The 13,601-nt window shown below is 42.6% G+C and overlaps 1 protein-coding gene and 1 pseudogene across 1 annotated transcript in view; one reads left to right on the top strand and one right to left on the bottom strand.

Annotated features, from left to right (window-relative positions):
- Asic2 (acid sensing ion channel subunit 2) overlaps positions 1–13,601 on the bottom strand; it is a 1,110,269-nt gene that overhangs the window by 620,220 nt on the left and 476,448 nt on the right. The gene's annotated exons all lie outside the window — the stretch shown is intronic.
- Positions 523–595, top strand: LOC141414237 (small nucleolar RNA U3; annotated as a pseudogene).

The raw sequence follows: 13,601 nt of genomic DNA, 5'->3' as shown, positions 1-13,601 counted from the left end.
TCCTAGGAAGATTTTTTTGTAGAAATAGACAAGATTATTTTGTGGAAAGGCAAAGTAACTAGAATAGCTTAAACAGTTTTGAGAAAGAGAATAAAGTAGACTCAGTGTACTCAATTTCAAGACTTATTATGTAGCTAGATTAATCAAAAGCTATGAGATGTTGGTGGTAGAATAGACACCTTGAATGATGTAATAGGACAAAGAACCAAGAGATAAATCCATACAAATATTTCCAACAGATTTTTGACAAAGTTGTAGAAACAATTCAATAGAGGAACAGTAGACTTTTCAACAAATGGTGCTGGAGCAACTGGCTATCCATATATTAAAAAGATCTTACATCTTAAGCAAAAATTAATGCAAAGTGGATCACAGACCTACTATATAAAGCAAAACTATAAAATTTTAGGAAAAAATGTTGGAGAAACTACTTGGGACTTTGAATCATGCTGTTGCTTGATCCATAAAGGAAAAATTGATGTTTCATCAAAAGTTAAAACTTTCATTATATGAAAGACAATAAAGATTATACTTTCAGGGATCATTTCTATAGTTTGTTATATGAAAGACCCTATTAAGGTAGTGAAAAGACATGCTACAAAATGGGAGAAAATAATATATTAGATAAAAGATTAGTATTTAGATGAGATAAAGGATTAGCAGTATGCTCAGTGAAGAAAATCTATAAAGAACTCTTAAAATCTAATAGCAGGAGAGGCATGGTTGTACATGACCATAATTCCAGCTACTCTGAAGGTAGAGTTTGGGAGGATCACAGTTCAAGATCAACCCAGGAAAAAAGTTAGCAAGATCCCATCTCAACCAACAAGCCAGGAATGGTGGGTGAGTCTCCGTAATCCTGGGAGGACCAAAAAGGAAGAATGCAGTCTGAAGCCAGCCCTGGACAAAAACATGAGCCCTTATCCAAAAAATAACTAAAACAAAAAAGGGGTAGGGTAAGCACTCAAGTGGTAGAGTGCTTACAATAGCAAGCGTAAGGCCTTGAGTTCAAGCCCCAGTATCAAAAAAATGAAAAACTCAATAGCAAAACCCAAATAATTTGAGAGTGGACAAAAGTCATAGACATTTCACTGGAGATACATAGACGTCAAGTAAGCACAAGAAAAGTTACTCAGCACCATTAGCCATTAGGAAAATGCAAATGAAATCACAAGGATAATCATTGCACATCTTTCAGAAAGAGTAAAGCAAAAACAAGTGAGAATGCCCAGTACTGGCAAAGATGGAAGAACCTGGATCACACAAATACTGCTGGTTTGACTGTAAAATGGCACATCTATTTATACTCAGGAAACTTAGTGATTTCTTTACAAACTAAACATGCAACCACATGATCCAACAATTGCACTTCTAGCCATTTATTTCCCAGAGAAATGAAGATTTGTGGTCACACACACACACACAAAACCTGTACACACTGGGGCAGGGGATGAGAGAGAATGATGGTGGGGATGAACCTAACCAAGGTACATTGTAAGCATATATGGAAATGTTACATGAAACTCCCTGTACAATTAAGATATGCTAATGAAAATGTTTTAAAAACCTGTACACAAAATGTTTATAGAAGATTTCTTCATACCAGTCACAACTGGAAACAACTCAGATGACTTTGAATGGATGTAGTGAGAGAAACTGTAGTATATTCATATCATGGAATACTACTTGGCAGTAAAAAGAGAACAAATTATTGATGTGTATGTAAACAACCTGAATGAATTGCCAGAGAATTATTCTCAGTGAAGAAAAAATAATCCCAAAAGGTTACATTCTTGAAACGATAAATGTTACAAAAATGGAAAACATATTAGTGGTTCCCAAGGGCTGAGAAGGGTTTGGGGGACAGGAGGGAAGTAGATGTGGTTGCTAGAAGGACAACATGGGGGAATCCTTAAGATGATGGAGATGGCCTGTGTATGAAGTGTGGATGCCAAAATCCTGGCTATGATATTGTACTAGCTTTGTTAAGATATTACCATAGGGAAACCTGGCACATGGGATTTCTATATTATTTCTTACAGCTGTATGTAAATCTAAAAGCATCTCAAAATAAAAAGTTTAATTTAAAAATAAAGGGGAGCAAACGTTATGGATGTAATAAAATTTCATAGAACTGCAGTGCACATACAGAGGAGTGAAGGCAAAGCTGGTGACATCTGAGCAAAGTCTATAATCTAGTTAATTGTATTGGTTTAGTTAAGTGTATTGTGCCAATGTCAATTTCCTGCTTTTGATAATGTAATCTGTTATGTAAAATGTTAAGAAAATTGGGTGAGTGATAGGTATATGGGACCTTCTTGTGTTAATTTTGCGACTTCTTGTGAGTCTATAATTATTACAAAATAAAAAGTTTTTTAAAAATTACTGGGAACAAAATAGAAACCATTTATTATCAGGCAGAATGTGAGATTCCAGCACTGACAGTTCCCTGAGAGTAGGGCCCACTCTTTTGGATGTGCATCCATAGCCACCTTGCTGACGGTGTCTGCAAACAGGAGTTGCTGAGAGCTGTTGGAATGGTTCTTCCTTCATGCAGTCTTATGAGCTTCCAGCTCAGATCCCACAGCAGGAAAGCCAGGGGTCCCATTTGTCTCCCTGAGAATCTAGGCTTGCTTTTCTAGCCCATATGTCAAGGGTGGGTAAGACAGAGCCAGTCCCCAAGATGCAGAGGTTATACTGGGGGAAGAAGACAGATGCTCAAGTTATAGCCATGTCCAAGTATGGACCCATTAACAGCACTCAGCCCCTACCTGCAGATAGCTCCTTCATTCCATGCGTCAGAGAAACTAAAAGAATAAGAGTGACTTGGACAGAATAGCCTCCCTAGTCTGGACAAACTGTTTTGGGAAAGATGGCACTCTGAGGCAGACAGGGTGGTGGTGGGGGAAACCGACATTCATCCTGGTGTGGTGGCAGAAATCCCAGAATGATGTGCATGTATGCGTGTGCACATGTGTACACGTGGGGTGTATGCGTGTCAGCAAATGTTCCTGTAATTGAAGGGCCTCATCTGCTTGCCCATCTGTGCAATGGAAGGTTGCCAACATTTCTGATTCCCTAGGTCCTAACAGGCTCCCAACAAGAATTAGCATACAGGATGTTTAAGGATCTATGGATAGATCCTAAGACAATAGAATTGCAACTTAAGGATGTGAAGGGGAACAGAAGCTGTTATCAGCCCTTCCAAGCATGCCACAAGAGGTCAAAGCCTAACTCGTAAGAGGAGACAGAGGAGGGCATTTGCTTTGGTTGGATTCAGCCTGGGGATTCTGGCTGAACAACTCCAGAACACTGCAATGCCCTTGGACTCACCTCAAGTTCTTGTGCAGGGTGCATTAGTTACAGCCAACTCATTGAGCCACAGCAGTGTGCACTTGATGTATGAGATGTCATGTGAGTCTCCTAACACCCTTAAGTGTAGATCCCATCGATACCTCTAGTTTACAGATGAGGAAACTGAGGCACAAAGTCCCACATTCTTGATACAAGAGCCCTCAGCTCCAGGGCACACAATGTCAACCACAAAGATAGATTCTCTCCTTCTGCTATTTGTTTTCCTGCTGATACACATTGAGACAACTAAGGCCAGTCACCCTGCAATTTAAGGTGCAATGCCGATGGATAGAGAAAAAGGGGGAGTTTTTCCCTGTCTCAGGGAATTTGCCACCTTGGCAGCAAAAGTAACATACCAGCACACGTAGTTTACATATGTGTCTGTGTCACAAATTCTCCAGTGCACATCCATAGCAACGCAGGTGACTGGGAAGTATGGTTTAGAGACCTGAAGGACCATCTGACCTGAGAAACCGGAAAGGGGTCAGAGGCTTGTATCAAGAGACTAGTAATCAGGGTTTGGGGATGTAGCTAAGTGATAGAGCACTAGAGGGAGAGAGAGAGAGAGAGAGAGAACTAGGAATCAAATCCCTGTTCTGCCACTTCCTGACCATATTGGTGGACTTTTGCCCTCTGTCCTCGGCTGCCTTTCTTTGAAAAGGGAATAATATCTTTGCCCCTCAAGAGTGCTATGACTAATGGCTTTAGTGCACAAAAGGCTTAAGTTCTTAAGCTTTAGCCAAATGGAAGGGACCACTGTTGTTATTCCCACGGTATCAGAAACCAGAAGTTCAGATAGTGGAGGAGAATTTTCTGGTCATCTTCCCTACTGTGACAGCAAACATTTAGATTTCTAAATCTTCAGATTTCTTCTTTAATGCCATCTAACCAGAGGGCCTTTTCTAACCTGGCATTTAAAAAGCATCACCCACTCCAGCACCTTTCCTTCCTCCTTCTTCACTTCTCAGCATTTGCCACCATTTGACGTCGTTTGGGTCATTTGAGATGATTACGTAAAATACTGTATATGTACAGTGCTACGAATATTAGGAGCTCAGCACACATTATTTCCTAGGGTAGAGAGAACTATTCCTCCATGCAATTTCAAAATGGTCACCTGGTGCTGTCTTCTGGAATGAGTATTTGACCCCAGCCATATAGCACAGAAGCTGAGTCAATTACACCTTCCCCTGCCTGCCTGGCTGTAGGCTTGCCAGTGATCTCCCATCTCAGGTATTTGGTATTGTTATTTTCTAAGTTTCTAGAATTCAGGTTTCCCCAAAGGTTAAGAAAGCAATGGATTGCTTTGGCTGCCTTCCCAGTCTTTTAATTGGGAGTGATTTGCTTTATTTTGGAGCTTGTGATGTAGAAGAAGGAACACAGAATCTGGAGCTGTCCAGAGCTCAAGTCAGGACTCAGCTGAAAGTCCTGACCATTTACTATCAGTAAACATTATTATTATCATTATTTAAAAATATGATGGTGCCATGCGTGGTAGCACATGCCTGCAATCCCAGTCAGTTACTTGTGGGATGGAGGTAGAAGGATGGCTGTTCAAGACCTGCCAGAGCAAAGCCCAAGCTGAAAACAAACTAAGCAAAAAGGGCTGGGGATATGGCTCAAGTGGTAGACCTCTTGCCTAGTAAGTGTGAGGCCCTGAGTTCAAATCCCAGTACCACCAAAGAAACATAATGGCTATCAGTTATATAATTCTTGATGTATGCAGGCTTGTACAGGAAGATCTATGTACATCATTTCCATAAAACAACCCAGAAGGCAAACATTCTACCCCTTTTTACAGATGAGAAAACTTCAGTTCAGAAAGTGAAAGAGTTAGAATTGATCTCGTGTCCAAAAAAACTCATAGATGCTGATAGCATCTTCATTGAGTCTTGCTTTTCTCATCTACAAAATGGCTCTGTCTTAAGAGGACAGGGTATTCAGTAGGGACTGGACCCATGCAGAATTCTTTTCTCTTCCCCCACGCCTGAAGGCCCATCAGGAGCCTAGGAGTTTAGCACTTCTGGCTTTTGATTGAACTTAAAGAGGTCAAGTGGAGATGGAGAATTTGCCCAGCCGAAGTGTAGCCTAACTTTGCTTCCTGTTGAACAAAATCTCTGAGCAGCTCATTCTCCCCTATGCACATCTGGGCTGGTTAAGGGAAAAGCAGGAGGCCTTTGTAGTTCTGTGCTTGGCTTCTTGGCTCTGACACACTGTCCCTCTTCCTAGTCGTCACTGAAGTACCCATTGACCCAGCAATGTGATGTCAGAACAATGAGATAGGACTAGAAGGCATGGGCAAAATTGTTTATGGACCCTGATACCATAGCTTATAAAAGTTATACTTCTTTACATCTTTTGGAATCCTGAAGTCAGTATGCTTGATGTAGTTAGCTGGCTTGGGTTTGGAGTTCAGAGCTCTCAGACTAAAAATGCTTGCAAGTTAACTACGCAAGTCCACACCAAATAAAGCAGCCTTAAAAAAGAATTAGGAACTGTGGTAAAGCAGGCCACTACAAGTTGATGGAATGTCAAGACATCATAGGATGAATTTTTATTGGTCAAAAAGATCATCATTTAAAAAAAACCCTCAGGCAGTATCTTCACTAGCTCCTCTCTTCTCTCCATCAGTCCTTGGGGCCAGCCATACTCCTCACTCTGGAACAATTTGTGGTCCCTTTAAAATAGTTTTCTACTTCCATATTGGTTCCACCTCCAGCTCAGTGTTGAGCAAGGCAGCAGATAGACTGGGCACCTGGGGGAAGGCCCTTTTGCTTCACAAACCTCAATTGGGCTTACCAGCAAAATTGGAATAAATCTTCCCATCTTTACAGCATTACTGTGCAAGTAGGTATATGCAAAGCACCTGGTACAATGCCTTTCATATGCCCTTGCCTTCTATTTTCCCTCCAGTTTTCCCCTCCAGTTTCCCAATGTCTAATGCCAGAAATCTCAGAACTTACGTGTGGGTTATTGTTCTGATTTAGATTCATCTGTCTTCCTATGTGACCGAGAATGGATCTGACCCCTGGATTCCTGCTGCCATTGCAATCAACCTATGTCAATCTCCCCCTCTATAATCTTGACTTCACTCTCGGTCTTCATGTTTCTGCTTTTCGGCATTGGTGCAAAAACTCCATCTGAGCACCCTTGAAGAGACGCTTAGATTTTGCTCAACTGAAAGCTCTTCCCGAAGCCCTGCCCCTTATAGTCTATCTGGTCCATCCTGTCCAACCAAGGTCTGCAAGGTTGCACCTCTATTTTTGGTATTATCCCTGCTATGATGATTGATTCTATTTTCCCAGCCAATAAAATAATGCAGGAATTAATCATCATGCAATAAATTGTATGTTAAGTGTATTCAGTCCTCATGTTGAAAAAAAAATTAGGGAGTTCTCTAAATCTATAATGAAGGGAAGAAATGTTTCTTTTTTTTAAGTCTCTCAAGCTGGGTTGGAAATTAAACTCAGTGGTTCTGATTTCTGGTTCAAACCGTGTTAGTACTTTTTGGGTTTTTGAAGGGAGAACGTTAGAACATTATCATTTCTATTTTTCATTGTTTGTCTTTAGATGCAGCATGGCATAGAGGGAGAAGAAAGAGCCCTTAGGAGGTTTGTAACATTTGCTTCAGCAATTCCAGTGGTCTTTCCTAGAAACTGAATCTGAAAAGGAAGGAGAAAGGATAAAAAAGACTTTATGCTCAGAGGTGTTCATCATAGTATTATGGAAATATAGCAAAAATTAGAAAGACTTAAAACTTTAACCATGCTCCCATTCCAGTGGAAACATAGTTAAGAACATGTAACAATAATCTCAACAAAAAGAGAGAAGAAACAGGTAGACATCAAGTCTTCACACAAGTGACGAGAAGGCTGTGTCAATGAGAGAAGATCATCAGCTCAACTCTCACATTAACTCATTAGCTTCATGGTATTCCATGACCTCTAGGAATGTCCTTGCCCCAAGATTATGAATGGCTTAGGACAGATTGCAGCAGAACTAAAAAACCTGTCCCTAGCCCACAACCAAGGAAGGATGCTCTCTGCCATTGCAGTTCAAACCTACCTGGGTTTCTCTGGTCTGAATCTTGTCATGTGTTTCTCTCTCCTTCTCTAGGTCTCATTTAGAAAGTCTTCCTCCAGGAAGTCTTCTTCCAGGAAGGCCACACAAAGCCTGAGCCCTGGGTTTGTGTTGCTCCCCTGTGTTTCTGTAACACTCAATGCTCCCCTGTTGTGGTCCTTATTATACCTATTATAAGTGTCACCTACTTGTCCCTTTAACAAGCCTATTTTCCCATAGTGCCAAAGTCCATGGACAGTTTCTTTGATCAGTAACTCTGAGTGTTGCTGAAATTGTGATAGTGTGAAGAGGTAGGCGTTGAGTGAGGGTGTTGTTAAAAGAGAGGGTTGTTTGGATATAGGCAATGGGCCAGTGGTGGGTGCCTTGATGTCTCATCCAAACATTGTCTTGGAGCCAAAAGCAAGATGACTAAACCAGAATGTTGAAGTCAGGTTAGAAGGAGGACATCTTGAATGAATGCCTGAGACAGAGGATACCCCCTCCAGTGTCACATGTGTGCTCCATGTGCAGTGACAAGACCATGAGTGGATCTCCCAATATGGCCCCACACTTCTCCAGAAGTACTGAATCCCACACTATCAACTGGAAGATCCCAGGCCGTTCTCTTTACGAATTCTCCCAGGGAACCCTTCCTGGGCACATACAACCCAGATCTGCAAGCATGAACAGACAGGCTATCCCACAGTGGGTTGGGTCTGTGAGTCCCCACATCTTCCTAGTTGGCTGGCAAGAAGTTCCCATTGCTGTTCTCACCAAGACTGACCCCACTATGACAATGAAGCTCTTCCATTTGTATAGTTGTCGTGAAGCACCTGAGACTGACTGAGCCTGTGCCAACTCAAATCTCAGAAGTCAAGCACTCAGAGCAAGATAAGTGATCAGATGCAGCAGAAGGCAAGACAGAGTATTTGGGGTCCCAAGCCAGCCTCTTTCTCCTGCTTCTGTCTTGTGACAGGAATGAATAATCACCCCAATTACAGAGCAACCTGAAGGAGGCAAAACCACTTAACTAAATGAGGTGCTTGGGGAGTGGAAGAAGGGAGCAGTCTGCAAAGATTTTGGCAGAAGGTTCTGGGCCAGCTCCCTGGAAAGCTTATATTAAAACAAGCAACATGGTTATCAGAACTCCTAAGTTGGTGGCCTCGGATACCTTTGGCGGTTTCTAAAAAAAAGTGTTCTACATAATTGTCATCTCCAGGATGTTTAGAAAAACGAATGCTGAATTAAACTTAGTCAGAATCCAACAGCAATCTAATAAAGGGCACGATTAGAATATGGGAGGTGCACAGGAGCTAATCAGAGCCCCGGGGAAGCGGGGAAGCCTGTCGCTTGGCTGTCTTCTAACAACTCCTTGGGGATATAATTAGCTCCGACCACTTGGGCCTGCCCTCTGCCTACTGCAACAAGGCAGCCCAGAGGTGGAAAAAGCATTCAAACTACCAAACTACGGCTGGGGGCAAGAATGGTGCTCAAGACATGCCCTGCCCTCAACCAAACCTACTAGATCATCTCACAAATGCTGCTTGAAGCCTGGATTTCCACCTGCATTGGTCCAGTTGATTCCTCTTCAGGAGTGCTCAGGGAGAAGCATGACAACTGGGTTGGGTTTTAACCAAAGAGAGACAATAAATCCCACACTCCCCAAAAGGCTGGCGAGTTTGAATGGGCTGGAAAGCAGAGAAGAGGAACCCAAGTTTCTGTGGGTAAATGGGAAAAGTCCCAGGGTCACCCTTCATGCAGCATTCTGAGGTGCTGTAGAGGCATCTGTCAGACATAGACACTGCTTTTTCTTCTCCACACAAGGCAGTTTGCCCTGCAATAGGAGAGCAGGCATGGGTCTTAGTCCATTTGGGCTGCCCTAAAATACCTTACACACAACCCAGGTCTCCAAGAGAAAACAAAAAGAACCTCCCTCCCCATAACACAGTGTATAAACAACAGACATTCAGTATTCAGAGATCTAGAAACTGGAAAGTCCCAGATCAAGCCACCAGCAGGTGTGGTGTCTGAGAGTGTCTTCCTCAGAGACAGTGCCTGCTTGCTACATCTTCACATGTGGAAGGGACAAAAGGGCTCCCTCCAGTCTCTTTTACTAGGACAAGTATCTATTTTAATTACTCCCTAATGGTCCCACCCCTTCGTACCACCACAATGGGAATTAGGTTTCAATATGAATTTTGGAGAGGCTAAACATTCAGACCCTACTGTCACGCATGGCAGAGTGTCCCATTGTGGACACTAGAAAGGGTAGGGATGCCTACTGAGCCAGTGTATTTGTTTTATGTCTTTCGCCTTCTGCAGCTCCCCAGGGCATCTCATTGTTTAGTAATTTATTACTTGTATCAGGTTTCTCTCCTGACATTCCAGCCCCCAATCCCAGCTCTTCCACCCCAGCTCAGTCTTAGTTTCCTATACTCTGCCTTCCTATTATTACACAGGATGATACAAGCAATGAGCCCACCCTCAAGGCACAAAGCCTGCCCCACTTTAAACTGGGCCTCTGATCCTTGACATAGCCTCAACTCCAAAACTTCACCAAATCACCCTGTGCAACTTGGTCTCCTCAAGGTTTTCCAGTTATACTCTGCTAGCCACACTCAGACTCTGTTTGCTGTAGCTCCATGAGAAGACCCCCTGCCGACTCCCCTCTGCTATCTTTGTTCACACACCTTCTTTTCCTTTCCCTGCCACTCAGTTGTTACTCGCCTTCATTCAACACCAGCAAGTACCTGAGCTCTTGTCTAGCAAGCAAGAGCTCTGATCTTAGGGGCCTGAAGTTCAGAAAATAGTGCCTACACCTCTGAGCAACAGGCTTTCAAAAGGCAGCCTTCTGCAGGTTGCTCCTTTTGCATGATGGAGGGAATGATAACTAGGAGTCAGAAGATCTGCAACCAAGCTTCATCACCTTCCTCGGGGCTGATCCATTGCATAACTCCAAGGGACACCACTTTTGTAGAATAGATATAAACAGAATGCTTGGAGTTGTGTAACTGAATGGATGCACTCCCCCCACACACCCTCCAAGTCTAGTGGTATGGGCTTAGGCAAGACATTGACTCAGTTTCCCTATCTGGTTCCTAGTCTGGTGTCTTTCCTTTAAGACCTCAAGCTTAGGTGAGGGAGAGCAGTTGGAAGCTAACTGTTATCCAGATATGGGAAAGTGGGAACTGATTTGGGGAAATACTTCAAGGTTTGCGAAGCAATAACCTGTTTGCAGCCCAGACATGCTGCTTGACTGATTCTCAATGTGGCAGTAGCTCCTGGAGCTACTCTGATTGACAGCCAGGCCTTCCTTATTGCCCATTTACACTTGTGGGAACCTAGAAGAGGGGCCCCACTGGACTTACCTCAGCATCTGCTCATCACAGCACCCCTAGGCCATGCCTGGTTAGACACACTGCTCTCTGCCCTCCTGTCAACATCAGGACACACAGGCCCATTTGCAGCTCTCCCCTGACTTCATCCCTGCATTCCTTGTCCCTCCAAAACTCTTGGGAGAGAAGAATGAGACCATCCTTGGGAAGTAACGCTTACCACGATGTATTTTGTACCAAGAAAAGAACTCATCTCATTCTCATCAGAAAACTTGGCAAGGCGGATAACATCATTACTCCCACCTCCAGGGCAAAAAACTGAGGCTCAGAAAAGCTAAGCCACTTTCCTCAAGCCACACAGCAAGTAGGTATCAAAGCTTCCATTTTCTCATCTATAAAGTGGAGGGAGTGGTTCCTTCCTCACAAGATTGTTGTCATGGATAAATGAATGGATATGTTATAGATTTAGAGCAGGGTCTGACAAAAAGGGAGTTCTATTCAAGTGCTCTTGGTATTAGTAGTATTTTTTCCCTCCTTCCTCCCTTCTTCCTTCTCTTTCTTTCTACTTTCCTTTCTCTTTTCTTCACAGAATTTAAAAATCCTTTAAAAAATATGTAAGATACAATAAGAAGCATTGACATGCCCAAGGTCACATATCAACAAAAAGATCACAAAAACAGCAGAGTTAGGAAGTTATAAAAGTTCCAAATTTTTCAAAAGATTATTTGTCCTGGGCTTGTAGAGAAATACAAAGGGGAAAAGATAGGTCCATCATAGCCTCTTGGCCAGCTCTGTTTAGATGACACCATACCACAGGTCCACAGACTCACACACAGAGAACCCAGAATGCACTGAGATAGCAGTCGTTCATGTTCATTAGCTCATTTAATATTCATAATAACCCTGCAAGGTAAATACCTTTTCCTCATTTTGCAAATGAGGAGCTAAGGCTTTGAGAATGACATAGGCTTTTCAGGTGCACATAGCACGAGGGATGTGCATAGCAGGAAGGAGTCAAGATTCAGGATTCAAACTGGCTTTGTCTGATTCCAAAAGCCTTGCTCTTTTGACTTCACAATGCTGCCTCCCATGAACACGAATACTTCTCAGTGTAAATATTAGTTTCTCAATATGAGTGTTGTACATGGCTTCCAGTAGATCCTAATGCATTTATCCAGAGTAAAGAAGTGGATGTAACTGAGTCTAATAACATAGCTATGCTTTTTATCCTTCGTTCAATCTTTGCAGGAAGTGAATGCATGCTAGAATGTGTTTGTAGAGTCTTGTTAAATCACTAATTGTGAGGTGGCATTAATTAGACACAGGGTATAAGACAATTTATGTTTGATTTTGGAAGTCTTCCCTGTGCCCCAAGTTTCATGGTAGAGCTGAATTGAGCTGTATATAAGCACCGTGTGGTAGAGGAACTAATTTATAATTTAACACTGCAGTGGAGATATGAAGACACAGGCTGTAACGTTCAAACAAGGAGAAGACTTGCCAGTGGATGGTGGGTTGGGTTTTTTTTATCAGCAACTGTGATTGCTGTCAATGGATTCCTGCCCTTGCTGGCATACTTCACTGCCCTCTCGTTATTAATCTCTCCTGTCTCTGGGATGTCCTCTGCTGAATCCCAATATGCTCAAGGCAGCTTTTCTCAGTGTCCCAGGGGCCCCACCTTGTGCCAGCTGCAAAACCTATCCTCACCAAGGGCTGAGTGAGCTCTCTGCTCTCACAGGCTCTCACCGTTGCTGTGCTCTGATCTCTCAGCCTCTCCTGGGGGTGTTTTCTTAGCACTCCTTGAAATTCATCTTGTAAGAGTCCCCTGGGTCTGAGAGTGTCAGGGTTTATATCTACCACTGATGTTCACCTTCAGTGCACTGCCACACCAGCACAGTTGGACTTGATTCCTCTGACCTCAGGGCCCTTATAAATGCTGCTTAGTGTAACTACACCTCTCCTCTGGTCTCTTCCTCTGGGAAGCTATGCTGTTTGTCTTTGGATCTTAGCTCAGTTGGCATTCTCAGGAAGAAGCCTCTGACTACCCAGGCAAAGTGGAAGCCTCCTGTCTGTGCTCTCTCTGTGACCTGAGTTTTCCTCCACGCACCATAGTTGTGTGAGTCTCTGGTTTATATGCCCCACCCTGCAGCCTGGTAGTTTCCAAAGTGGGATAAACAAGATTCAATGAATGCTGAGAAGATGACAGAAAAACTTCCATTGAGACTTATTTTGATCTAAAATATTAATTAACGTTTATTCATATTTCATATACACATTGACACTAGTATGTCACTTAATCCATATGTCATGTGTTGCCATGAGCATCCATAGAGGAGTCTGGAAAAGCCCAAGTAATGGAGAGTTGACAGACCAAAGCTCCCCAATTCTTGCAGTACTTGGGGATCAAACTGAGAACCTTGCACATTCTAAGCAGGTGCTCTACCACTGATCTACACCCCCAGCCCTTCCCCAATTTTTAACATGTATATATATATATATATATATGTATATACACATATATACATATATATATATATATGTGTGTGTGTGTGTATATACACACACATATAGTGATAGATTCAGTTCATGTGTGCCCAAGATGATTTTTACAATACATTACGGGTTTTTAACTAAGCCAACATTTACAAAACAGACAAATGGCTTCAAGGATTCTGGCAAAGAAACTGTGGGCTGAACAGAGCAAGGGCAATAGTTTTCTTTGTACTCTATCCCAATCAACCAGATTTCTAGGCTTAAAACAGCTCTGATCTAATTAGGTTGGGAAAGAAAAGTCAGCCAAAAAGATTGTAATTACTAAAATAGCTATTTGTGAAATAATAAGTTCATTATATC

The sequence above is a fragment of the Castor canadensis genome, chromosome 11 (assembly GCF_047511655.1).
Source record: "Castor canadensis chromosome 11, mCasCan1.hap1v2, whole genome shotgun sequence".
NCBI lineage: Eukaryota > Metazoa > Chordata > Mammalia > Rodentia > Castoridae > Castor > Castor canadensis.
This window is presented reverse-complemented; position numbering and strand designations above follow the sequence as displayed.